Source organism: Bos indicus, chromosome 13, assembly GCF_029378745.1.
Source record: "Bos indicus isolate NIAB-ARS_2022 breed Sahiwal x Tharparkar chromosome 13, NIAB-ARS_B.indTharparkar_mat_pri_1.0, whole genome shotgun sequence".
Lineage (NCBI taxonomy): Eukaryota > Metazoa > Chordata > Mammalia > Artiodactyla > Bovidae > Bos > Bos indicus.
The window spans coordinates 34,269,297-34,293,835 of record NC_091772.1 but is presented as its reverse complement, the minus strand read 5'-3'; the positions used below and the strand labels follow the sequence as shown (position 1 = coordinate 34,293,835).

Here is a 24,539-nt window from a genome sequence, read left to right as displayed (position 1 = left end):
GTCACTCAGTTGTGTCTGACTCTTTGCAACCCCATGGACTGCAGCATGCCAGGCTTCCCTGTCCTTTGGTATCTCCAATTTTCTTCAAGAGATCACTAGTCTCTCCCATTCTATTGTTTTCCTCTGTTTCTTTGCATTGTTCACTGTAAGAAGGCTTTCATATCTCTCCTTGCTATCCTATGGTACTCTGCATTCAGTTGGTGTATCTTTCCCTTTCTCCTTTGCCTTTCGTTTCTCTTTTCTCAGCTATTTCTAAGGCCTCCTAAGATAACTGCTTTGCCTTCTTGCATTTCTTTTTCTTGGGGATAGTTTTGGTCACTGCCTCCTGTACAATGTTATAAACCTATGTCCACGGTTCTTCAGGCATTCTGTCTACCAGATCTAATCCCTTGAATCTATTCATCACCTCCACTGTATGATCACAAGGGATTTGATTTAGGTCATACCTGAGTGGTCTAGTGGTTTTCCCTACTTTCTTCAACTTAAGCCTGAATTTTGTAATGAGTTCATGATCTGAGCCACAGTCATGTCCGGGGCTTGTTTTTGCTAACTGTATAGAGCTTCTCCATCTTCGGCTGCAAAGAATATAATCAATCTGACTTCAGTATTGACCATCTGGTGATGTCCATGTGTAGAGCTGTCTCATGTTGTTGGAAGAGCTGTCTCGTGCTATGACCAGTGCATTCTCTTGGCAAAACTCTGTTAGCCTTTGCCCTGCTTCATTTTACTCCAAGGCCAAACTTGCCTGTTTTTCCAGGTAACTCTCTCTTTTTTTTTTAGAGTTCTGCCCACCACAGAGAGTAAAAACTTATTTTTTACTTTTGCATTTTCTTAATATAAATTTATTTAATTGGAGGCTAATTACTTTACAATATTGTAGTGATTTTGCTATACACTGACATGGATATGCCATGGGTGTACATGTGTTCCCCATCTTGAACCCCCTCCCACCTCCCTCCCCATCCCATCCCTTTGGGTCATCCCAGTGCACCAGCCCCAAGGACCCTGTCTCATGCATCGAACCTGGACTGGCAATCCTTTTCACGTATGATAATATACATGTTTCAATGCCATTCTCCCAAATTATATCCCCCTCGCCCTCTCCCACAGAATCCAAAAGATTGTTCTATACATCTGTGTCCTTTTGCCGTCTTGCATGTGGCGTTATCGTTACCACCTTTCTAAATTCCATATATATGCGTTAGTATACTGTACTGGTGTTTTTTCTTTCTGGCTTACTTCACTCTGTATAATAGGCTCCAGTTTCATCCACCTCATTAGAACTGATTCAAATGCATTCTTTTTAATGGCTGAGTAATACTCCATTGTGTATATGTACCACAGCTTTCTTATCCATTCGTCTGCTGATGTACATCTAGATTGCTTCCATGTCCTGGCTATTGTAAACAGTGCTGCGATGAACATTGGGGTACACGTGTCTCTTTCAATTCTGGTTTCCTTGGTGTGTATGCCCAGCAGTGGGCTTGCTGGGTCGTATGGCAGTTCTATTTCCAGTTTTTTAAGGAATCTCTACATTGTTCTCCATAGTGGCTGTACTAGTTTGCATTCCCACCAACAGTGTAAGAGGGTTCCCTTTTCTCCACACCCTCTCCTCTCCAGATACCTCTTAACTTCCTACTTTTGCCTCCCAACCCCCTATGATGAAAAGGACATCTTTTTTTGGTGTTAGTTCTAGAAGGTCTTGTAGACCTTCACAGAATCAAAATCATTCAACTTTAGCTTCTTTGGCATTAATGGTTGGGGCATAGCTTTGGATTAATGTGATGTTGAATTACTGTGATGTTGAATCAAGACAATGAGGAAAAAAAGCAGGCTTTCTTTTCAGAAATACAAATGTGTGTCTTCAGCCCTGACCATTCCTCTGAGTTCCATATTCCTACATCCAAGAGCCTATTCAATGTGTCAATCTAGTGGGAGTTACAGGGATGAATTGCACGGATTCTGAAACAAGATTGCCTGAGTCTGAATCCCAGCTCCATCACTCCCAAGCTAGGAGATGGCAGGCTTCTTTAGTGGCTCCTCCACACACAAAACTGTCATAAGAATTATATGTATTCACATGTGTAAAAGTGCTTAAAACCAGCCAAACACACAGTTCACACTGACATGGAGATTACTGCTATTACCAGCACTGGGACTGCTGTTACTATGTCTGCATGCATGCGCATGCTATGTCACTTCAGTTGTGTCCAACTCTTTGCAAACTCTGGACTGTAGCCCTCCAGGCTCCTCTGTCCATGGGATTCTCCAGGCAAGAATACTGGAGTGGGTTGCCATCCCATCCTCCAGGAGATCCTCCCAACCCAGGAAATCAAATCCACATCTCTTACATTTCCTGCACTGGCAGGCGGGTTCTTTACCACGAGTGCCACCTGGGAAGCCTGTTACTATGTCTATGGAGCATCTATAACTTGTCCAAAACAGAATTCATGGTTGTCCTCCTAAACCCCTTCCTCCCTTCTCAGGAAATAGCACCACTGTCCCTCCAGCTGTTTCAGCCTAAAACCAGAGAAATCATTACTTCTCCTTCTTCTCACACTCCAACTTCTAGCATCAAAAGTATACTATGACTTTGACCATATACCATCATCTCACCAACTATCTCCCCTAGCCCAAACCCCTGCCATCTCTCCCCAGGCAACAGTAAGAGACTCCATCTCCCCGCTTTCAATACTCCCCATTCCACAACCCTACTGCTAATTCTCCCTCCAAGAAAACTGCAATTAGATGCTATCCCCTTGATGCAAGGCTCCCTGTAGTTTCCCATCACATTCAGAGTAGCGTCTTCACACACCCCTGTCCCTTTAACCCACAAGGGTCCCCCTAGTTGCTGGCCCTCCAGTATCACTTACCACCACCTTCTCCCTTCCTTGCCTTGTTCTAAACACTCTCCCCTTGCCACGCCTTGGACACCTCAGGCTTGCTTCCAGCTCAGACCACTGCTGTCGCAAGACAGTACCATACAATCCTCTGAAGTCTGAACTCTGAGGTCGAGTTACCCACATTCAAATACTGTCCCTATCACATTTTAGCTCTGTCTGCAAGCATGTATGCTCAGTCGTTCAGCTGTGTCCGACTCTTCGCGACCCCATAGACTGCAGCCCCCCATGGAATTTTCCAGGCAAGAATACTGAAGTGGGTTTCCATTTCCTACTCTAAGGGATCTTTCCAACCCAAGCATAGAACCCACGTCTCCTGCATTGGCAGGTGGGTTCTTTATCACTGAGTCACCTGGGAAGCCATGAGCACATGTGTAACATTTCTGTGCACTGGTATCCTCCTCTATAACAAAAAATGGAGATATGAATACACATCTCAGGTTGTAAAAATCTAATTTAGTGTTTAGAAGAATGCCTCACATAGTTAGCTCTAGGTTAGGGTTTACGGCTACGATTATGCCTGCCTAAAAATTTATTACCTCAGGTTCTTCCTCTGCAATGTATTCCCTGATGGACCCCATGTCAAACAACCCGCCCTGTACTCCCACTGTTGTTCTTATCTTCCTTGACTTCACTGCACTTACCACCATCTGAAATAACATTACGTACTTATTCTTTGATGTCTGATACCCTCCTGGACCATGAGCTCCACCAGGTTGGCAACTTCATGTTATTTGCTGCTCTATGTGTAGTTCTGACTCAGAACCTGACTTTGAAAGTACACATCTCCTAACCAGGTTAGAGGACCAGCCGGAGTTTCTTAATAACAATACTTAGCCAGCCTTTCATTTTCATGATCACATCTGATCCTCAAAAAACAAACAGTACATATACTATCACCTCCCATTTTGGGGAGAAAAAGTTCCCAGCTTGGGTGACTTCTCTTTGGACACAAAGCTAGTAACTATCAGAAACAAAAATCAGAATCCTCGCTTTCTAAGGCTCTTCAAACTAGGATGGATGGGTATTGGGCCCCTGAGCTAAATTTACAGAAATGTTTGTATTCAATTTCCTGAATAAATACACCCTAGGGGCACCCAATATTCTTCCTTTCAAAGTTCTTAACAAACACTTGCTCCTGAATTTGAGAAGTTTCATAGTATAGCACTAACTCATCAAAAATGCACCAACCTCTGACAAGCCAAGAAAGTCAAACAGTAACATATGATGAGGTGAAATTCCAAACTGACAGAACAACCCCTAAAACACAGTGTGTCTGTTGAGTATACTGTGCTCATTCCAGGACGCTCAGTTTTCTCTACAACACCAGACAAGGGGGCGTTTTAATTGCTGAGAACATTGTGATACTGATACCAGTGATGTCTTGACTCCTGTCCACCAAGCTCAGAGACAAGAGTTCAGATCTGTGGTCCGGTTCAAGTGTTGTCCGTGACTAGATGGGCAGAAGGAAAGAAGGCAAAATTTTGAAAACATTCCCTACCTACAAGGCCTCTGGTCACCACATTCTCAGAATAACCGACTGTCTTAAGTTTTCTCCTGGCAAGGTTACCTCTCACAATGCTCCCGGCCCTGGGAGATGCCCATTAGGGAGGTTAGAGGCCGCTATGCCTCCATTTTACACAAAAAGGAAACTGAGGCAGCAAGTGGCCATCCCTGCAGCTCGCCCTCACCTATCTTGAAGCTGCTGGGACCCCAAAGGAAGCCCAGATATGCGGGGGTCTCTGCAGGAACCCTGCACCGCTGACTCAACATGTCAAACTCCAAGACAGATCGAATTCAGTCCTCTCTAGGAGGAAGAATGAAAAGAGGCTCTTCCCTTGGACTCCCCGTTCTCTGGCCTCTACTGCGGTCCCAAGGGAGGCCGTGCGAGTCTCCCCGGGCGCGGCCTCGCCTGCTCGCACTGCCGCCCCGCCCGCCACGGAGAGCGCGCTCCCGCCCCGGGCGGGTACCTGTCCCGTCACCGCGTTCGGCGGCTCCCCGGACCGCCCCAGGGGCGGAACCCAAGGCCACCACCGACTCCCGGGGTGCGAACAGCTGGGGGAGCCCCGGAGGCCCAAGCAGCTTCAGGAATCCTCAGAAACTTACAGTTTTCCTACCGCGTTCGCGTCACGGCGAGGTGACGTCAGAGGACCCGGCGCCTGGGCAGGTCAGGCCGCGGGCACCGCCCCCCGCGCGCCGACGGGAGACACGCCCCTTCCTCAACGGCCCCGCCCCGCCGCGGGGCCCCGGGCGCGGAGCAGGCGCAGACGGCCCGCGTGGCTGCCTCCTGGAGGGCTTCCCAAACCAGGTCGCCGAGGGCGGGGGCTGCTCGAGAGAGCTGTGCTCTAGCCGTGGGGCCGGGGGCGAGGCAACAATGGGAGTGGGCAAAGACCCACAGCAAACAGGGTGTCGCTAAGGGGCTAGGGCTGGACGCCAGAGTTGTGAGGTAAATTTTCCACAGACTTTGCCTTTCTTCCCTCACGTGTTCGTTAAAAGTTCTCCACGTGCGGAAGCAGCCATTTGCTGTCCATCAGGTGCTGCGGTCCCTTCGCCGGGAGCGCTCAGGTCTCCCACCAGCCCTTGCTCCTATGCCGCCCCGCCCCGACTCCGCCCCAAGTAGTCGGCCCCGCCCACCCCCAGTATACTCCTCCCCAATCGGACCACCCCCCCTCCACCTGGCCCCGCCCCCTGGGGGGTCCGCCCTTCCGGCTACTACTGGAGGCAGGACCGGCGCCCCGCGACCCCACCCTGTCCTGGCGGCTGTTGTAACGTTTTCCTTGAGTTTTTAGTCTTTCCTCTTCCTACTAGATTTCCAACTTTTGCACCGGTTCCACTATATTAGCTTTAGCAGACGATGATCTGTATATACAAAATATTTATGCGTCTTCGCTCGTGTAAACTTTCCACCTCCTCCTCACCTGGTGACATTTTCCTGCTCCAGCCCTGGTCTCTGCTCCTATTTTATGCTCTTTTCTGGTTAAAAGATGGCTTAGTCAAAGGAAAACTGAAAGCTCGAAGAACCGACAGCAATATGTTAAACATTTATTTCTGGCTTATAGGATTTTTCTATTAGTCTTACAGTCAGGAAAGAAAATAACACTTTATCCTAAAAAGTAACTCAAACAACTACGTCTTGGGGAGAAATAAAGACTGGGGAAAGGAGGTCTTGGAAGTAGACGCCAAGGAGGAAGTACTGAAGAGAGAAAGGATCACTTTTTAAAACTTGGAATCACGACAAATAGCTAGATCAAGCATGGAATTTTGCCAGACAGCTCGAGTGTAAATAAAACCTGAAACAATGGTTTGTTTACACTCTCATTGAAAATACTGTAGTATTTTTATAGGAAAGAGTGATGAAGATGACAGGGACTGTTAGCCTTTAACTCTTGACATCTGGGCTGGTTAAAAATAAACGTATTATTCAGGGAAAATACACTTAAGTAATTAAAGTTTATAAAAGTTTCTGACTTGGATATTATTTGTATGGTTTACCTTACTATATCATACAAAGTTTTAATTGGGCTTCCCTGGTAGCTCAGACAGTAGAGACTCTGCCTGCAGTGCAGGAGCAGGGACCCAGGTTCGATCCCTGGGTCAGGAAGATCCCCTGGAGAAGGAAATGACAACTCACTCCAGTATTCTTGCCTGGAGAATTCCATGGACAGAGGAGCATGGCCGGCTGTAGTTCATGTGGTCGTCAAGAGTCAGAGACAACTAAGGGACTAACACACACAAATGTTAATGATCACTATCATAAGATGAAAGAAATTTATAAAGTTTGTAGATAAGAAGGTTTTTGTTCTGTGGAGCAGAGTTATAGAAAAATTAGCACTTTTCAAAATTCTAAATATTAGAAAAAAATCTAAAATTCTACACATTGAAAAAATAGCAATATTTGTTTTTTCCTTGTTAAAAAACAATTTAAGAAAACTTTCAGTTGTTAATTTCTTTAATTACATGCTTATAAAATGTTTATGTATATCATCCCAAAATTGAAATTCTTTTTTAATGAGATTCTAGATACACCTATAGGCATACATAAACATCATCTGTCCTTTGATGGAATGGAAATGATCAAGAAGTACATACAAAATGCAGTAAAAATGTTCCAATACAAAATACGTTTGCTCTTCTGTCCATGGAATTTTCCAGGCAAGAAGACTGGCGTGGGTTACCATTTCCTTCTCCAGGGGATCTTCCTGACCAAGGGATTGAACCCAAGTCTCCTGTGTCTCTTGCAGTGGCAGGCAGATTCTTTACCACTGTGCCAGGTGGGAAGCCCATCTATTAGAAAAGATCTAGTCTCTCTTCAAGTTCAAGTTCTATCATTGATTGCCTCTGCTAATAACTGCCAGCCTTTTTGGCACTTAGATCTAAATCACTGGTCAGCATTCTATGTGAAATTTTTATTTACTCTTCACAAAAACTCTTCAATCTAGGTACTGTTTTTACTTGTTTAAAGAAGAGGGTAAAAGTGAGGTTGAGTACTTGCCCCAGGTCACAAGCTTAAAGTTATCCGACTCCCAATTTCAGCCTTAAATACCTTTCTGGAGAAATCCAAGGAAGGGAGGGTATATGTATATGTGTGGCTGATTCACTTTGCTGTATAGCAGAAGCTAACACAACACTGTAATGTTGGGTTCAGGCAATTTGTAATCAGCTAAAGCAATATAATAAGGCCAAATTAAAATAAATTTTAAAATCTGATTTCACAAACTCAGATCCAATTACATCTAGGCTTAAAGACTGAGATAGGACTCAGCTCACTGAGGTGTTCCATTTGGTTCGATTTAAATATTTTTAAATTTTTGAATTGATATCAGAAGATAAAATTTAAAAAGCAAGTCTTGGGACTTCCCTGGTGGTCCAGTGGCTGAGACTCTGCACTCCCAATGCAGGGGATCCAGGGTTCGATCTTTGGGTCAGAGAACTAGACCCCATATACTGCAACTCAAGAAAGAGCCCACCTGCCACAAGGAAGATCAAAGATACCACACGCCATAACTAAGACCCAGCACAGCCAATTAAAATAAATTACTTAAAATCTTTATTATTAGAAAATTTAAAAAGAAAAATAAAAACAAATATTTTGACTTCTTCCAAAAAATCAAAGGCCCTGATGATGTTAGTCCCCCAGTCAACCCAGTTCAAAGACACAGAGATGGTTCCTGTTTTCTCATCTCCTCACTTGGGTGCTATTTAATCTACCACATGCCCCTGAAGACACTTGAGTTTACGAAGATCTTCAAAGTGAAGGGCTTGATCATTTAAGTCTTTAGCTTAAGAAAGATACTGTTGTTGTTGTTCAGTTGCTAAGTCATGTCTGACTTTTTGTGACCCCCATGGACTGTAGCATGCCAGACCTCCCTGTCCCTCACTATCTCCTGGAGTTAAGAAAGACCATAAAACCTGCAAAATAAGCAGCTTTGCTCAGAAATCCAGTAATGCTCTCAGTGAATTAATAATTTTCAATAGCTATATTTTTTTCACCATGTCTGTATGTGTCTTCTAGAGAATAAACTTTTTGTTCATTAGAGATTTTTCCAATAAGATATGGCTTTTTGGTATTTAAACAACAACAACAAAAAATACTTAAGAAAAACTGAAGTGCAAAATAGAAGCCTAGGTGCACACTATGGCCGGGCGTATGTGACTGTGGTCTTAACTGCAGTCACAGAATGCACTGGCTTACCCAGCAGAGAGTCACTGAAGTTTCTTTCCTTCCCTTGGCCTCTGTTCTCAGGTAGCAACATGGGAAAAGGAAAATTAATTATCCTGTTAATTATCACGTTCACATTTTGTTCTATACCACAAATGGTAGTCTTGTCACCTTTAAATTATACTTAAAAGTGAGCTCTGAGGCTGTATAGAATGTGGGTATTTAATTAGTCTATTATTTGGGAGAGGTTCTCTTGTCTAGTCATATGGTAAGTACTGCCATTGACATTAGTCAGGATTAGGTATGGTTGCAAGATAAAACCCCCGAGATAACAGGCTTAAACAAGCCTGAGGATAATCTCTTAAGGTGTAAAAATGTCTGGACATAGGTAGTCCAGTGGGACCAGTTCACCCATGCTGGTGACAGGGATTCAGGCTCTTCACATTTTGTTGCTCAGTCATACTTAACCTACATTCACAAAGTTACTATCCAAAATGGCAGCCAGGCTACAGGACCCCTCCTCCACCCCCCTGCCAGTTGGCAGGAAGAAAATTCAGAATATACAGCAGTTATACTCCATAAAGATCACTTTTCCCAAGAAGATTTTCTCAGCTAATTAAGCAACTAGACCGATAATTTCTCAATACAATTAAAACCTACTTGTAATAGACTTCAATCATTGAAATACTTTAAAATGCATTCATGGTACATGCATTCCCAACATGTCTATTATCATCATTGTTCTGAAATCTAGGACAGTGATTCTCCATCCTGATGACATATGAAAGCTGTGTAAACTTTAAAATGTAAAGCAGGGGGGCTTCCCTGAGTGGTCTAGTGGTAAAGTATCCACCTGCCAATGCAGGAGACACAGGTTTGATCTCTGATCTGGGAAGATCCTACATGCCACAGAGCAACTAAGCCTGTGGACCACAGCTATTGAGCATGTACTCCAGAGCCTGAAACTACAACTATTGAACCCACTTGCCGCAACTACTGAAGTCTGTGCACCCTAGAGCCCATGCTCCATGACAAGAGAAGCCAGCACACTGCAAAGAAGAGTAGCCCCCGATTGACATAACTAGAGAAAAGGCCCACCCAGCAACAAAGATCCATCACAGGCAAAAATAAGTAAATAAATAAAATTATTAAAATATAAAGCAGAGATATCTCTGGTTGTCCAGTGGTTAAGACTCTGCACTTCTACTGAAGGGGGCAAGGGTTCAATCCCTGCTGAGGGGAACTAAGATCCTCCATGCCATTTGGTTCAGTTCAGTTCAGTCGCTCAGTCGTGTCCGACTCTTTGCGACCCCATGAATTGCAGCACGCCAGGCCTCCCTGTCCATCACCAGCATGCCATTAGGCCAAATAAAAATGAAAATAAATAAGTAATAAAATGTAAAGCACTTCTCAGGTGATGCAGCTGGTCCAGGATCCATGCTTGAAGAACAGTTGCAAAGGTGAAAGAGGGACTGAAAGTTGGGGGGCTGGAGGGGAGCTTTTGGGGAGGGATCCACATGAGTTGTAGGTTGCGTCAGTGGCTCACCTATACACAGGGCCCCAAGGAGTATGTGTGTTCAAGGAATTTAGATGTTTCCAAATCAATTTGGAAACATCTAGCTAACCCCATTTTACCCCAGGATTAAACTTGAGTTAAACTTGATCCAGAGGCATGAGGCTTTATATCTATGAACGGATTGCACAGACCCATGGGCAGAGGTGACCAGGAGTGGCAGCCACATGGGACTGAAGTCTAGAGAGGTGCTTCTGCATTGTTTTGTGGTTTGTGTACAACCCAAGGAAGGAAATAGGAATGAGGAAAGTAGATGGATATAGGTAGATTGATGGTAGCATTTTCTGCCTCTCTAGGGTAGAAGCTAAGTCAGATTGGATTTAATTTAGAAAAATTGAAGAAATGTGGTAGTTCTTCTGAATTGGGTATCATGGGACTAAATTATGGATGTGACAAAATTTGAAATATGTGCAGGAAATACCCTATTGTTGTTGTTCAGTTGCTCAGTGACGTCCAATTCTTCGGGATCCCAGGGACAGCAGCACGCAGGCCTCCCTGTCCATCACCAACTCCCAGAGTTTGCTCAAACTCATGTCCATTGAGTTAATGATGCCATTCAACCATCTCATCGTCCCCTTCTGTCGTCCCCTTCTGCTCCTGCTTCAATCTTTCCCAGCATTAGGGTCTTTTCTGATGAGTTGGCTCTTCACATCAGGTGGCCAAAGTATTGAAGCTTCAGTTTCAGCGTCAGTCTTTCCAATGCATATTCAGGGTTGAATTCCTTTAGGACTGACTGGTTTGGTCTCCTTGCTGTCCAGGGGACTTTAAAGAGTCTTCTCCAGCACAGCGGGAAAGCATCAACCCTTTGGCGCTCAGCCTTTTTTATTGTCCAGCTCTCACACCTGTACGTGACTACTGGGAAAACCACAACTTTGACTATATGGACCTTCGTTGGCAAAGTAATGTCTCTGCTCTTTAATACACTGTCTAAATTTGTCAATGCTTTTCTTCCAAGGAGCAAGTGCCTTTTAATTTCATGGCTGCAGTCACCATCTACAGTGATTTTGGAACCCTCCACCCCAATATAAAGTCTGTCACTGTTTCCATTGTTTCCCCATCTATTTGCATGAAGTGATGGGACCAGATGCAATGATCGTTTTTTGAATGCTGCATTTAAGCCAGATTTTTCACTCTCCTCTTTCACCTTCATCAAGGGACTCTTTAATTCCTCTTAGTTTTCTGCCATAAAGTGAAAGTGAAAGTTGCTCAGTCATGCCTGACTCTTTGCGACCCCACGGACGAATTCTCCAGGCCAGAATACTGGAGTGGACAGCGGTTCCTTTCTCCAGTGGATCTTCCCAACCCAGGGTCTCCTGCACTCCTGCACTGCAGGAGGATTCTTTACCAGCTGAGCTACCAAGGAATCCCCTTCTGCCATAAGGGTGGTGTCATCTGCATATCTGAGATTACTGATATTTCTCCCCATAATCTTGATTCCAGCTTGTACTTCATCAGCATTTTGCATGATGTACTCTGCATATAATTTAAATAAGTTGGGTGACAATATACAGCCTTGATGTACTCCTTTCCCAATTTTGAGCCAGTCTAGTTCCATGTCTAGTTTTATTGTTGCTTGTTGACCTGCATACATGTTTCTCAAGAGACAGGTAAAGTGCTCTGGTATCCCCATCTCTTTAAGAATTTTCCCCAGTTTGTTGTGATCCACACAGTCAAAAGCTTTAGAGGAGGGAGGAGGGTTCAGGATGGGGAACACATGTATACCTATGGTGGATTCATATTGATATATGGCAAAACCAATACAATATTGTAAAGTTAAAAAATTAAATTAAATTAAATTAAAAAAAAAAGCTTTAGTGTAGTCAATGAAGCAAAAGTAGAAATAACCTATAAGGGAAAAGAATCTTAACTTATATAACTGAATTACTTTGCTGTAACGACTGAAATTAAAACAACATTATAAATCAACTATATTTCAACTTTTAAAAGCCCATAGACAGCATATTAAAAAGCAGAGACATTACTTTGCCAACGAAGGTCCGTCTAGTCAAGGCTATGGTTTTCCCAGTAGTCAAGTATGGATGTGAGAGTTGGACTATAAAGAAAGCTAAGCACCAAAGAATTGATGCTTTTGAACTGTGGTGTTGGAGAAGACTCTTGAGAGTCCCGTGGACTGCAAGGAGATCCAACCAGTCCATCCTAAAGGAGATCAATCCTGAGTGTTCATTGGAAGGACTGATATTGAAGCTGAAACTCCAATCCTTTGGCCACCTCATGCGAAGAGCTGACTCATTTGAAAAGACCCTGATGCTGGGAAAGATTGAAGGCAGGAGGAGGGGACAACAGAGGATGAAATGGTTGGATGGCATCACTGACTCAATGGACATGAATTTGGGTAAACTCCGGGAGTTGGTGATGGAAGCCTGGCGTGCTGCAGTCCATGGGGTCATAAAGAGTCGGACAAGACTGAGCAACTGAACTGAACTGAACCAAAAAACCCTGTAGTGGATTCTGTGACACATCACTTAGCTCCCTCTTCAGGATGGAGACACTAATCCAGCTGCCAGATATGCGGGTTGGGGATGGCTCCCAGCTGTGTCCCTCACCAGGAATTGCCCTCACCTGCAGGAATCAGCCTTGCTCAAGCCTAGACTTCTCCTTGAGGACAGCTCACATCCCGTGACTTCTTATTGTGAGTAAGGAGGTCTGGCCACCTGGTGGGACTAAGACTCCGTGCTTCCAATGCAGAAGGTGCAGGTTTGACCTCTGGTCAGGGAAATGAGACCCCACGTATCATGGGGCATGGCAAAAAAAATTTAAAAACAAAAAGATGTGATAACCTTGAATGGCCATTTCAGCTCCCGAACTCTGCATGGGGTCAGTTGCAGCCCAGGATGAATGTGCCTGGCTCCACAACACCCGCCTCTTCCCATCCCTCCCCAGCTTCACTCTCTTACAGGTTCAGTTCCCCAAATTACTCCCCATCTGAATGGTGCATGCAAATATCAGGGTTTGGGTGACTATTTCTTAAGGGAGTCTATCTCTGATCATCTTAAAGCTGATTATGTCATTCCTCTGCTTAAAATCCTTTGCCTCCAGACTATTTAGTCCCTGCAGTGGTTAAGACGCCACACTTCCACTGCAGGGGGCACAGTGGTTGGGGAATGAAGATCCACATGCCACGTGATGCAGCCAAAAAATAATTTTTTTTTTTAAGTATTAACTCTAATTTGGCCTACAAAGGCTTTCCTAGGCTGGGCTGCAATCCATCTCTCTGTTGTCAGTTTGCTCTGTCACCATTGACTCGGACCTTCGGACAACATGCATCTGTGTCCTCAAGCTCTCCAGACTCCTTCTCTGGGTGTGGTCATCTCTCTTCCAAGGATAAATATCCCACCTTCTGCTTATCCTTCTGTTCTGCCTTGGGTCAGATGTCAGCTCCTCTGAGAAGTCTTATTGTTTCCCCAACACCACCATGCAACCCTTGACATGAAAATTTACCATCTAATCTTGAAACTTACTTGTTTACTTTGACCCTCCTACTAAATTGTGAGTTCCTCTAGGCAAAGACTAGATTCTGGGTCTGTATGCCATCTTCAGTGGATTTTAGATTTTCAGTACATTTTTGGTGAATGAGTGAATAATAAATACAAAGATAACCCAGGCACTGTAAAAAGCAAAGTATTAAACATTAAAAAATTTTTGCTATACTTGGTTCTTGGCACCTTCTATTTAGAATATTTCTTTAGCAGAGTCTATTATTTTTTAAAAATCTTTGTGTGTGTGTGTGTGTGTTCTGGACAACCACATGAATCGGTAAAACAAATCTAGGCAAACACTTAAAGGTGAAATGAAATCCAAACCTCAGATCTGTACAGTTTTATGTTTGTAAAACAGCAATGGGGCGGAATAGTGTGGAAATACCAGCAATTTCAGGAGAAGGGGTGATGGCAGAGAGTGCCCATTAAAAGTTGGATTGGCTGGTAAGAGACTAGAAATTTTCTTCCCATTCCCAAGAGGCTTATTTTTTATCTTTCTTTTTCACATGGTAAAGTGGTGAATTAAACTGCAAAGTTAATTCTTGTCACTGAGAAAGGGATTGGAAATGTATTAATTAAGGATTGCTGAGCATTTAAATTTTATTCATGAAAATGAAAACTTTTACATAATTAAACAATTGTTTGTTCTCTTTAACAGCTTTATGTTATTATTATAATATTAAATTTAACATCAATAGTTTAGACTCTAGGTTCCAGAGACTTGGATGACTGTTTTAAAGTAAGAGCCATGTTTATCAATATATTTGATTTTGTGAATTATGATCCTGGAGTTCCCTCGAGAGACGATGTTCTCTTTTCTTCAAAGATGAAGTCCTTAATAGGATGAGATCTTATCTTGCAGGAAACCATGAATTCACTGTAGGGAAGAAGGATTTGGATTTTGCTCTGGTAGAACATGAAGTACATTTTGAATTCTTTACTGTCTCTTTCAAGGATTTATCTTATGCATGAAAATAAATCTTTAGCCTTTTTCAAAACACATGAATCTCTCTTTATAGAAATTGAACAGTTGTTCTGCACGAAAACCTAAGAAAAACAAAATTATTTCTTTCTGGTAAGGTAAAAACAGGGTAAAAAAAAAAAAAAGTATTGTATCTCTGACTCAAAAATTCAGTATTTAAAGCTTATGTCAAAATCCTTATGTTAAATAGTAAGGCAGTCATTGAAAAAGTTGGAATTGTTGTCTTCTTTACAAGTAAATGTTGAGATTGTAAATTCTACAACGTGAAAATGGAATCTGAAAATAAGGTTCTAAACAATTGAAAACTAAAGAATATGTTTCTTTCCCCAAATTTGCCTCACCTCTTAACACTGAGTTTGGATCCCCTGCTACTTTCAGTAACTAAGCTACTCTAACTCCCAGATAATATTAAAAATATAACTGCACAGAAAGGAAATAACTTTGGAAGTTAGGAGGCTTCAAGCAAAACTAAATTGTAGTGCTTCAAATGACACCAATAATGAGAGGGGTTTTTTCAATTAGATCCTGGGTTTTTTGTTAACAGAATAAAAGCTTTAGTTTTTTACATATGAACAGAAAAAATATGTGTATAAACCCACACTGTCCTCTCATCACCTTGATGGACAGAGATTGTTATTAACAAGAGTGTAATACAGGCATCCAGAGAGTCTGGAATTCTGTCTCTGTTAAGATTTAGATCCTGCCAGTGGGTAGCAGCTGTTTTAAATTTAAGAGGACAGGAGTGAGTTAGCGACATTTTGTAAGAAATAAATGAGCCCTCAGCACAACCAGTTGCTGGTAAATTCAGAAAATGATAAACATTCTTCCTTGAGCAAGAAAGCAAGATTGGAACCACACCTGCAAAGATTTATTTTCAAAACAGAAAAGATGTTGCTGTGCAACTGAAATATTCCATTGTCACTTTTTTCCCCCAATTCTTCCTTCGGGATCATCTCCTGATTTCAATCGCTCTCATAAAATCTGAGAAGTTTTGATGATAATAAAACAAAACTCAAGACTTCTCAGCTGAAAAGTTTCCACTTCGATTTTACACCCTTAAGTCAATTTTCATTAACATTTGCCCAACATAATTTTTGGTTTATGCTCTTTTTTTTCCCTGTGAAAATAGCATCAACATTTTAAAAAGAATGAAATAACAAAAATAAAAAGACATTAAAAAACAATCAAAAACTGTACAGAAAATTGAACAGTTCTTAAACCTCACAATGAAGGGGCTACTAACATCAGATTAAAAATAGGTAGTATGTCTTATGTTTAATCCTGTGATTAGCATTCCAGAGAGTTTCACTGTGAACAAACCACATCTTTAAGTCAATTGTGTGAAATTTTAAACTACCAACTTTCTAGCGTTTCCAAATATCATGTAATTGGTATGAATGAGAAAATTTGTATTTCTTAATAAATCTAATTTATAGAAAAACAAATTCCTGCCCAGGTTGCCATTTTAATTTCCTGAAATAGATCCTCATGTCTGTCACTTAACACCCTATAAACTATATGCATTCCTAATTTCCTTGTCTCTAAATCATAATGCATGAAAATCTATGAAAAGAAGAATCTATATTCAAAGGTAAAGTGAAAATTGAGATAGAAATATAGGATAGTAATGGAAAATATACACAACATAGTCAGACTGTAGTTCAATGCCATAATTTGCTTCTAAAATTACACAGTCATCAAAATAGCTCTTTATATTTGTAGTTTTCAAAACTATAGGATTTTGCCACCATTAGGACAATGATACACACACAGAGAAACCACACATGCCAAGATAAATCAAACTCAGTATGAATTTTAGGTCATTTTCATAAAGTTCAGTTCAGTTCAGTTCAGTCGCTCAGTCGTGTCCAACTCTCTGCGACCCCATGAATTGCAGCACGCCAGGCCTCCCTGTCCATCACCAACTCTCGGAGTTCACCCAAACTCATGTGCATCGAGTCGGTGGTGCCATCCAGCCATCTCATCCTCTGTTGTCCCCTTCCCCTCCTGCCCCCAATCCCTCCCAGCATCAGAGTCTTTTCCAATGAGTCAACTCTTTGCATGAGGTGGCCAAAGTATTGGAGTTTCAGCTTCAGCATCAGTCCTTCCAATGAACACCCAGGATTGATCTCCTTTAGGATGGACTGGTTGGATCTCCTTGCAGTCCAAGGGACTCTCAAGAGTCTTCTCCAACACCACAGTTCAAAAGCATCAATTCTTCGGCACTCAGCTTTCTTCACAGTCCAACTCTCACATCCATACATGACCACTGGAAAAACCATAGCCTTGACTAGCTGGACCTTTGTTGGCAAAGTAATGTCTCTGCTTTTGAATATGCTATCTAGGTTGGTCATAACTTTCCTTCCAAGGAGTAAGCGTCTTTTAATTTCATGGCTGCAGTCACCATCTGCAGTGATTTGGAGCCCCAAAAAATAAAGTCTGACACTGTTTCCACTGTTTCCCCATCTATTTCCCATGAAGTGATGGGACCAAATGCCATGATCTTAGTTTTCTGAATGTTGAGCTTTAAGTCAACTTTTTGACTCTCCTCTTTCACTTTCATCAAGAGGCTTTTTAGTTCCTCTTCACTTTCTGCCATTGGAGAAGTAAATGGCAACCCACTCCAGTACTCTTGCCTAGAAAATCCCATGGATGGAGGAGCCTGGTGTCCATGGGGTCGCAAAGAGTCAGACACGACTGAGTGACTTCACTTTCACTTTCTGCCATAAGGGTGGTGTCATCTGCATATCCGAGGTTATTGATATTTCTCCCAGCAATCTTGATTTCAGCTTGTGCTTCTTCCAGCCCAGCGTTTCTCATGATGTACTCTGCATATAAAGTTAAGCTTTATTAAAAAGACTATATAATAAATTAGAGTATTTTTTTCAGATAAATCCAGCCCAAACTTTATAAAACTACTGTTTCAGTAAAAAGGATATATATATATCCCTTATATATACAAATACATATATGTTTATATATAATATATATATGACATATATATGTTATTCCTTCTCATGAAAGTTAGAATTATAAATTTTAGGGTATCAGAGATGGTGAAAAAATAAATAATAGTAAAGTAATTTCTATTACCATGGTTTACAATATTGCTTCCAAACATGACAAGAGGAGGTGAGAAAAAGATCCTTTGTGATCATGATCATAACTGCCCAATCATTACCCTCCAAATCACATAAAATCAGAAGCTAGAAGTAAAACAATAGCAAAAACAAAGAAGGAAAAAATCCTCAGGGTGCCAGTTTAGCTCTGTGCTCCCCTCATTGTGAGAGGTTGTTTTTCATATTGCTTTGGGATTGCAAAAGAAAGTTTGTCCTACATTGTTTTTTTCTGTATGATAAGTGGGTCTGTATGTTGTTTCCCCCTTATATTGCACAATCCTTGGTGGTAAAAGATATGTTTTAACTTACCTGTCTGCCAGTATTCTCCTGTGTGCACAGAAGTTCTTTAAAATACAACTGAAAAAACACACATAAATAATAACACATCTTGTTCTTAAATTTAATCTCAATGATGTAGCAACAGCTGCTTTGGGGAAGGATTCAAGCAAACCTAAACCATAGAAAGCAGTTGCCAAATCCTTTAGCTGGTGCCTTGAAGGGGCCACATGATAACCTTTGATGTCTAGTTCAAATGTTAAATCTGTGGGAGCAATGGCTTAGAAACCCTGAAGCTCTAAACCATGGAAATCCAATTTTGACTTAAATAAAAAGCATTTTGTTGAAAATGGTTTCATACATTAAGAACCCTTGATGCATATCTTCTACTAATTTGTCTTTAATCTTCTGGAAAAAGAAATAATTTTGATATAATCTACATCCCCAAACATAAATGCAGGAACCCAAAAGTATACAAAAGTAATTATTGCTATTTACTAAATGTTGGAGAATTTTAACTCTATGAAAAGACATTTAAGGAGACAGGATAAGCACCAATTTTTAAAATGTTAGAGGTCTGAAATGCATACATATGTCCAGAAAAATCTAGTTTAAGTAATATTAACAATATCCATTTTTATGTATTTTAATTTCTTACAAATATTTTTAAATGTGTGAAATCAGAATTTATATTACAGAATAAATGTTAATTTTCAAAAAGTAGACATACTTTAGCTCTATTAAGTGTGTTTAATCATTCAACAAGCATCAATCACATATTCTTGCAAGATACTGATACTGACTATATAGTAAGGCATTGATTTTAGTTCTGTGGTGATAATATAGTGGGAACAAATAATAATAATACAAGATATAGAACTAAATAGTGTTCAATTACAGTTTAAACATAAGTTCTAAATAAACATTTGGCAATTCAAATTTGGCAATGTAATTATGATCCATGATCACATAGGTTTATTAAATGAATTCATACATATGAAATTCCTGGAACATATGTAGTAAGCGCTACAAATCTTTTAATTATTAGCTATTTATTCCAGAAATATAAGGATGATTCTACGTTATGAAAAATATCTAGTTTTCTACAATAACAAGAAAGAAAAATGCATTTTTTCAATATATGCAGGAAGCACACTTGATAAACTTCAGCAAGAATCAACTGAAAACCAAAACCCAGCAGTCATAGTGCTAAAAGGCAAATGGATAAAGCATCATCATTAAAAATCAGAAAACAGATTCCTTTATCAACCTGAGGTCAGTCAAGAGGCAGAAACCACGGCAGTTATTTTAGCAGAGAGAATTTAACATAAAGAATTATTAACTAGGTGTCAAATTAACAACGTAATTTAAAAAACAAAAAGAGAACTTGGGATCACAGAGTAGCAACTGCAGAAAGCAGCTGTCAAGAAGAGAGGTTGGATTTATTAAAACTTAGAAGCTTGGGGAAAGGCCTTATGGAAATGAAATGCAGATGTCTCTTGTATATCTGAGTCCAGGGTGAAATGAGGTGGTTTCTACACACATTAGAAAACTGTTCATGGGATAATGCTCACAGAATAGGAAGCAAATAAAAAGACACCAGGAAACAAACAGGAAGGAACAATCCCCTCTTCCTTTTCCCGCTTGTGGGCTCTGCAGAGTTTAACATGGAGTCAATTTGTTAAAAGTCAAAACATGGTTTGCCAAATTCCATCCCCTGTATCATAAGCAAAGCATCAAAGGGTAAGTTTGGGATGAAGAGATAAAGCTTAATAAGTCCCATATTTGCTATCATCATTATTACTCAAAAATTAGACATGCGGGTTAATGCTGAAGGTAAGAAAACAAAATGGTCAATAACAGTCAACAGAAATACTGGGGGAGGGCAGAGAGAATTCACTTTATTTGCACAAGATGTTGTTATAGTTAGAGAATTCAAGAAACTATACTAGATTACTTTTTAAAATAAAAAATTAAGATAAGGTGGCAAGATATGAGGTAAATATACAGATATCAATGGATGGTTCTTTGTTCTTGTTGCATCAATTAACCCTGATACAATCAATAGGAAACATTTATTTCTCACTGACACTCCATAAGGACCGAGGATTGGTGATGGGAGACATTATTCCTTGAATCTCTTATGTCCCTACATATCCTGCTGAGTACGCTAAGCCTTTAAAACCCTGATCTTTTTCTTTTTTTTTTTTTAAACTCAGCCATTCCTCAGGATTGACTTTTCAGAGTGACTGAGGGAGGAGGTAATATCTACCTCTGGGGCACAGGGCAGGCTTGCTCAGTGCCTGCGAAGACATGGTGGGATCTCAAGTTCAGTGTCCCTCTCCTGTAATGCAACTGACTTTGTGTTCAGGCATCCATCTGGGCCCCCATGTGAAGATATGGTGAACCTGCTGACACTCCCTCTGGCTGCTATCTTCTGTCTCTGACCTAGGAGTTAAATGTCTTCTGGTAGCATCCGTGCAAGTGGCAAATGAACACTTTAGCTTGAAAGCAAACTATGACACCCTTCACAGTCCTTGACAGTTGGCAGCTACTTTGCTCCAAGCTATGAGTTGGCTGCAGGTCTGCTTCACAGACAATCTCATTCCAGGATCTAGGCGGAAGAAATAGCCCAGAGTTGGACGTGTTCATGCCAGAGAGCAGAAGCTCAAGAGGACAAGTATAAACACACAATTGAATCTCAAGCTTCTGTTTGATGTGTTTTAATCATATATTCAATGGCCAAAACAAGTCACATGGCCAACCCAAGTGGGGATAGCATGTAAGCATGTTTCATCTCCAAGAAGACACAACAACAGGCATACCCTCTCTTACCATGGAGGGGGTAGATAATGACCAATAATATAATCTACCATACTACTGATAACCAGTTAAAGATAAATGGAAAATACAAACCTTTTCACAGCAGTTTTTTTTAAAAATCTAAAAATAAATTAACAAAGAATTACAAGAGCTAAATGAAAAATCTTTTTTTTTTTTTTTTCCTCTCCCTTGAAAGATGTAAAATAAAACCTTAATAAGCAAGTTCCCTGATGACCTAGTGTTTGGGATCTCGGGCTTTCATTGCTGTGGCCTGGGTTCAATTCTCGGTCAGGAAACTAAGATCCCAAAAGCCTCACGGCCCTAAAACAAACAAACAAAAACAACCAACAACTGATAAGTGAAAACTAAAGCTACTAGATGGAAATATGGTGTGATTTAAAAATTTCTTCCCCAATTTAATACATGTTCAGTTCAGTTCAGTTCAGTCGCTCAGTTGTGTCCGACTCTTTCCAACCCCATGAACTGCAGCACACCAGGCCTCCCTGTCCATCACCAACACCTGGAGTTCACCCAAACTCACGATGGCATCAAGTCAGTGATGCCATCCAGCCATCTCATCCTCTGTCATTCCCTTCCCCTCCTGCCCCCAATCCCTTCCAGCATCAGAATCTTTTCCAATGAGTCAACTCTTTGCATGAGGTGGCCAAAGTATTGGAGTTTCAGCTTCAGCATCAGTCCTTCCAATGAACACCTAGGATTGATCTCCTTTAGGATGGTCTGGTTGGATCTTCTTGCAGTCCAAGGAACTCTCAAGAGTCTTCTCCAACACCACAGTTCAAAAGCATCAATTCTTTGGCGCTCAGCTTTCTTCACAGTCCAACTCTCACATCCATACATGACCACTGGGAAAATCATAGCCTTGACTAGATGGACCTTTGTTGGCAAAGTAATGTCTCTGCTTTTTAATATGCTATCTAGGTTGGTCATAACTTTCCTTCCAAGGAGTAAGCGTCTTTAATTTCATGGCTTCAATCACAATCCATGGCTCCAAGTGATTTGGAGCCCCCAAAAATAAAGTCTGACACTGTTTCCACTGTTTCCCCATCTATTTCCCAGGAAGTGATGGGACCAGATGCCATGATCTTCGTTTTCTGAATGTTGAGCTTTAAGCCAACTTCTTCACTCTCCACTTTCACTTTCATCAAGACGCTTTTTAGTTCCTCTTCACTTCCTGCCATAAGGGTGGTGTCATCTGCATATCTGAGGTTATTGATATTTCTCCCAGCAATCTTGATTCCAGCTTGTGCTTCTTCCAGCCCAGCGTTTCTCATGATGTACTCTGCATATAAGTTAAATAAGCAGGGTGACAATATACAGCCTTGATGTACTCCTTTTCCTTTTTGGAATCAGTCTGTTGTTCCATGTCCAGTTCTAACTGTGGCTTCCTGACCTGCATACAGGTTTCTCAGGCGGCAGGTCAGGTGGTCTGGTATTCCCATCTCTTTCACAATTTTCCACAGTTTATTGTGATCCACACAGTCAAAGGCTTTGGCATAGTCAATAAAGCAGAAATAGTTTTTCTGGAACTCTCTTGCTTTTTCGATGATTCAGCAGATGTTGGCAATTTGATCTCTGGTTCCTCTGCCTTTTCTAAAACCAGCTTGAACATCAGGAAGTTCACAGTTCACGTATTGCTGAAGCCTGGCTTGGAGAATTTTGAGCATTACTTTACTAGCGTGTGAGATAAGTGCAATTGTGCGGTAGTTTGAGCACTCTTTGGTATTGCCTTTCTTTGGGATTGGAATGAAAACTCACCTTTCCCAGTCCTGTGGCCACTGCTGAGTTTTCCAAATTTGCTGGCATATTGAGTGTAGCACTTTCACAACATCATCTTTCAGGATTTGGAATAGCTCAACTGGAATTCCATCACCTCCACTAGCTTTGTTCATAGTGATGCTTTCTAAGGCCCACTTGACTTCACGTTCCAGGATGTCTGGCTCTAGATGAGTGATCCCACCATCATGATTATCTTGGTCATGAAGATCTTTTTTGTACAGTTCTGTGTATTCTTGCCACCTCTTCTTAATATCTTCTGCTTCTGTTAGGTCCATATCATTTCTGTCCTTTATCGAGCCCATCTTTGCATGAAATGTTCCCTTGGTATCTCTAATTTTCTTGAAGAGACCTCTAGTCTTTCCCATTCTGTTGTTTTCCTTTATTTCTTTGCATTGATCACTGAGGAAGGCTTTCTTATCTCTTCTTGCTATTCTTTGGAACTCTGCATTCAGATGCTTATATCTTTCCTTTTCTCCTTTGCTTTTTGCTTCTCTTCTTTTCACAGCTATTTGTAAGGCCTCCCCAGACAACCATTTTGCTTTTTTGCATTTCTTTTCCATGGGGATGGTCTTGATCCCTGTCTCCTGTACAATGTCATGAACCTCCATCCATAGTTCATCAGGCACTCTATCAATCAGATCTAGTCCCTTAATTCTATTTCTCACTTCCACTATAGAATCATAAGGGATTTGATTTAGGTCATACCTGGATGGTCTAGTGATTTTCCCTACTTTCTTCAATTTAAGTCTGAATTTGGCAAGAAGGAGTTCATGGTCTGAGCCACAGTCTACTCCCGGGCTTGTTTCTGCTGACTGTATAGAGCTTCTCCATCTTTGACTGCAAAGAATATAATCAGTCTGATTTCGGTGTTGACCATCTGGTGATGTCCATGTGTAGAGTCTTCTCTCATGTTCTTGGAAGAGGGTGTTTGCCATGACCAGTGCATTCTCTTGGCAAAACTCTATTAGCCTTTGCCCTGCTTCATTCCGTATTCCAAGGCCAAATTTGCCTGTTACCCCAGGTGTTTCTTGACTTCCTACTTTTGCATTCCAGTCCCCTATAATGAAAAGGACATCTTTTTTGGGTGTTAGTTCTAAAAGGTCTTGTAGGTCTTCATAGAACCGTTCAACTTCAGCTTCTTCAGTGTTACTGGTTGGGGCATAGGCTTGGTTTACGATGATATTGAATGGTTTGCCTTGGAAATGAACAGAGATTATTCTGTCGTTTTTGAGATTGCATCCAAGTACTGAATTTTGGACTCTTTTGATGTCCAAAATTGATGGCTACTCCATTTCTTCTAAGGGATTCCTGCCCACAGTAGTAGATATAATGGTCATCTGAGTTAAATTCACCCATTCCAATCCATTTTAGTTCACTGATTTCTAGAATGTCGACATTCACTCTTGCCATCTCCTGTTTGACCACTTCCAATTTGCCTTGATTCATGGACCTAACATTCCAGGTTCCTATGCAATATTGCTCTTTAAAGCATCAGACCTTGCTTCTATCACCAGTCACATCCACAACTGGGTATTGTTTTTGCATTGCACCCCCCACATCCCTTCATTCTTTCTGGAGTTATTTCTCCACTGATCTCCAGTAGCATATTTGGCACCTACTGACCTGGGGAGTTCCTCTTTCAGTATCCTATCATTTTGCCTTTTCATACTGTTCATGGGGTTCTCAAGGCAAAAGTACTGAAGTGGTTTGCCAGTCCCTTCTCCAGTGGACCACATTCTGTCAGACCTCTCCACCATGAGCCCCCCGTCTTAGGTGGCCCCACACGGCATGGCTTAGTTTCATTGAGTTAGACAAGGCTGTGGTCCATGTGAACAGATTGGCTAGTTTTCTGTGATTATGGTTTCAATGTGTCTGCCCTCTGATGCCCTCTTGCAAAACCTACCGTTTCACTT

At 41.3% G+C, this 24,539-nt stretch overlaps 1 protein-coding gene across 14 annotated transcripts in view; it reads right to left on the bottom strand.

Moving 5' to 3' along the window:
* The window catches only part of ZNF438 (zinc finger protein 438), a 216,643-nt gene extending 211,163 nt beyond the window's left edge, over positions 1-5,480 (bottom strand). For 7 of the 14 annotated variants that reach the window (XM_070800930.1, XM_019973152.2, XM_070800929.1 and 4 more), the window contains exons 1-2: positions 5,007-5,480; positions 4,275-4,353 (exon numbers count right to left, since the gene is read on the bottom strand). The gene's annotated coding sequence lies outside the window, so the exon portion shown is untranslated. The other 7 variants (XM_070800933.1, XM_070800931.1, XM_070800937.1 and 4 more) reach the window with 4 other exon arrangements.
* Between the last annotated feature and the right edge of the window lie 19,059 nt (positions 5,481-24,539).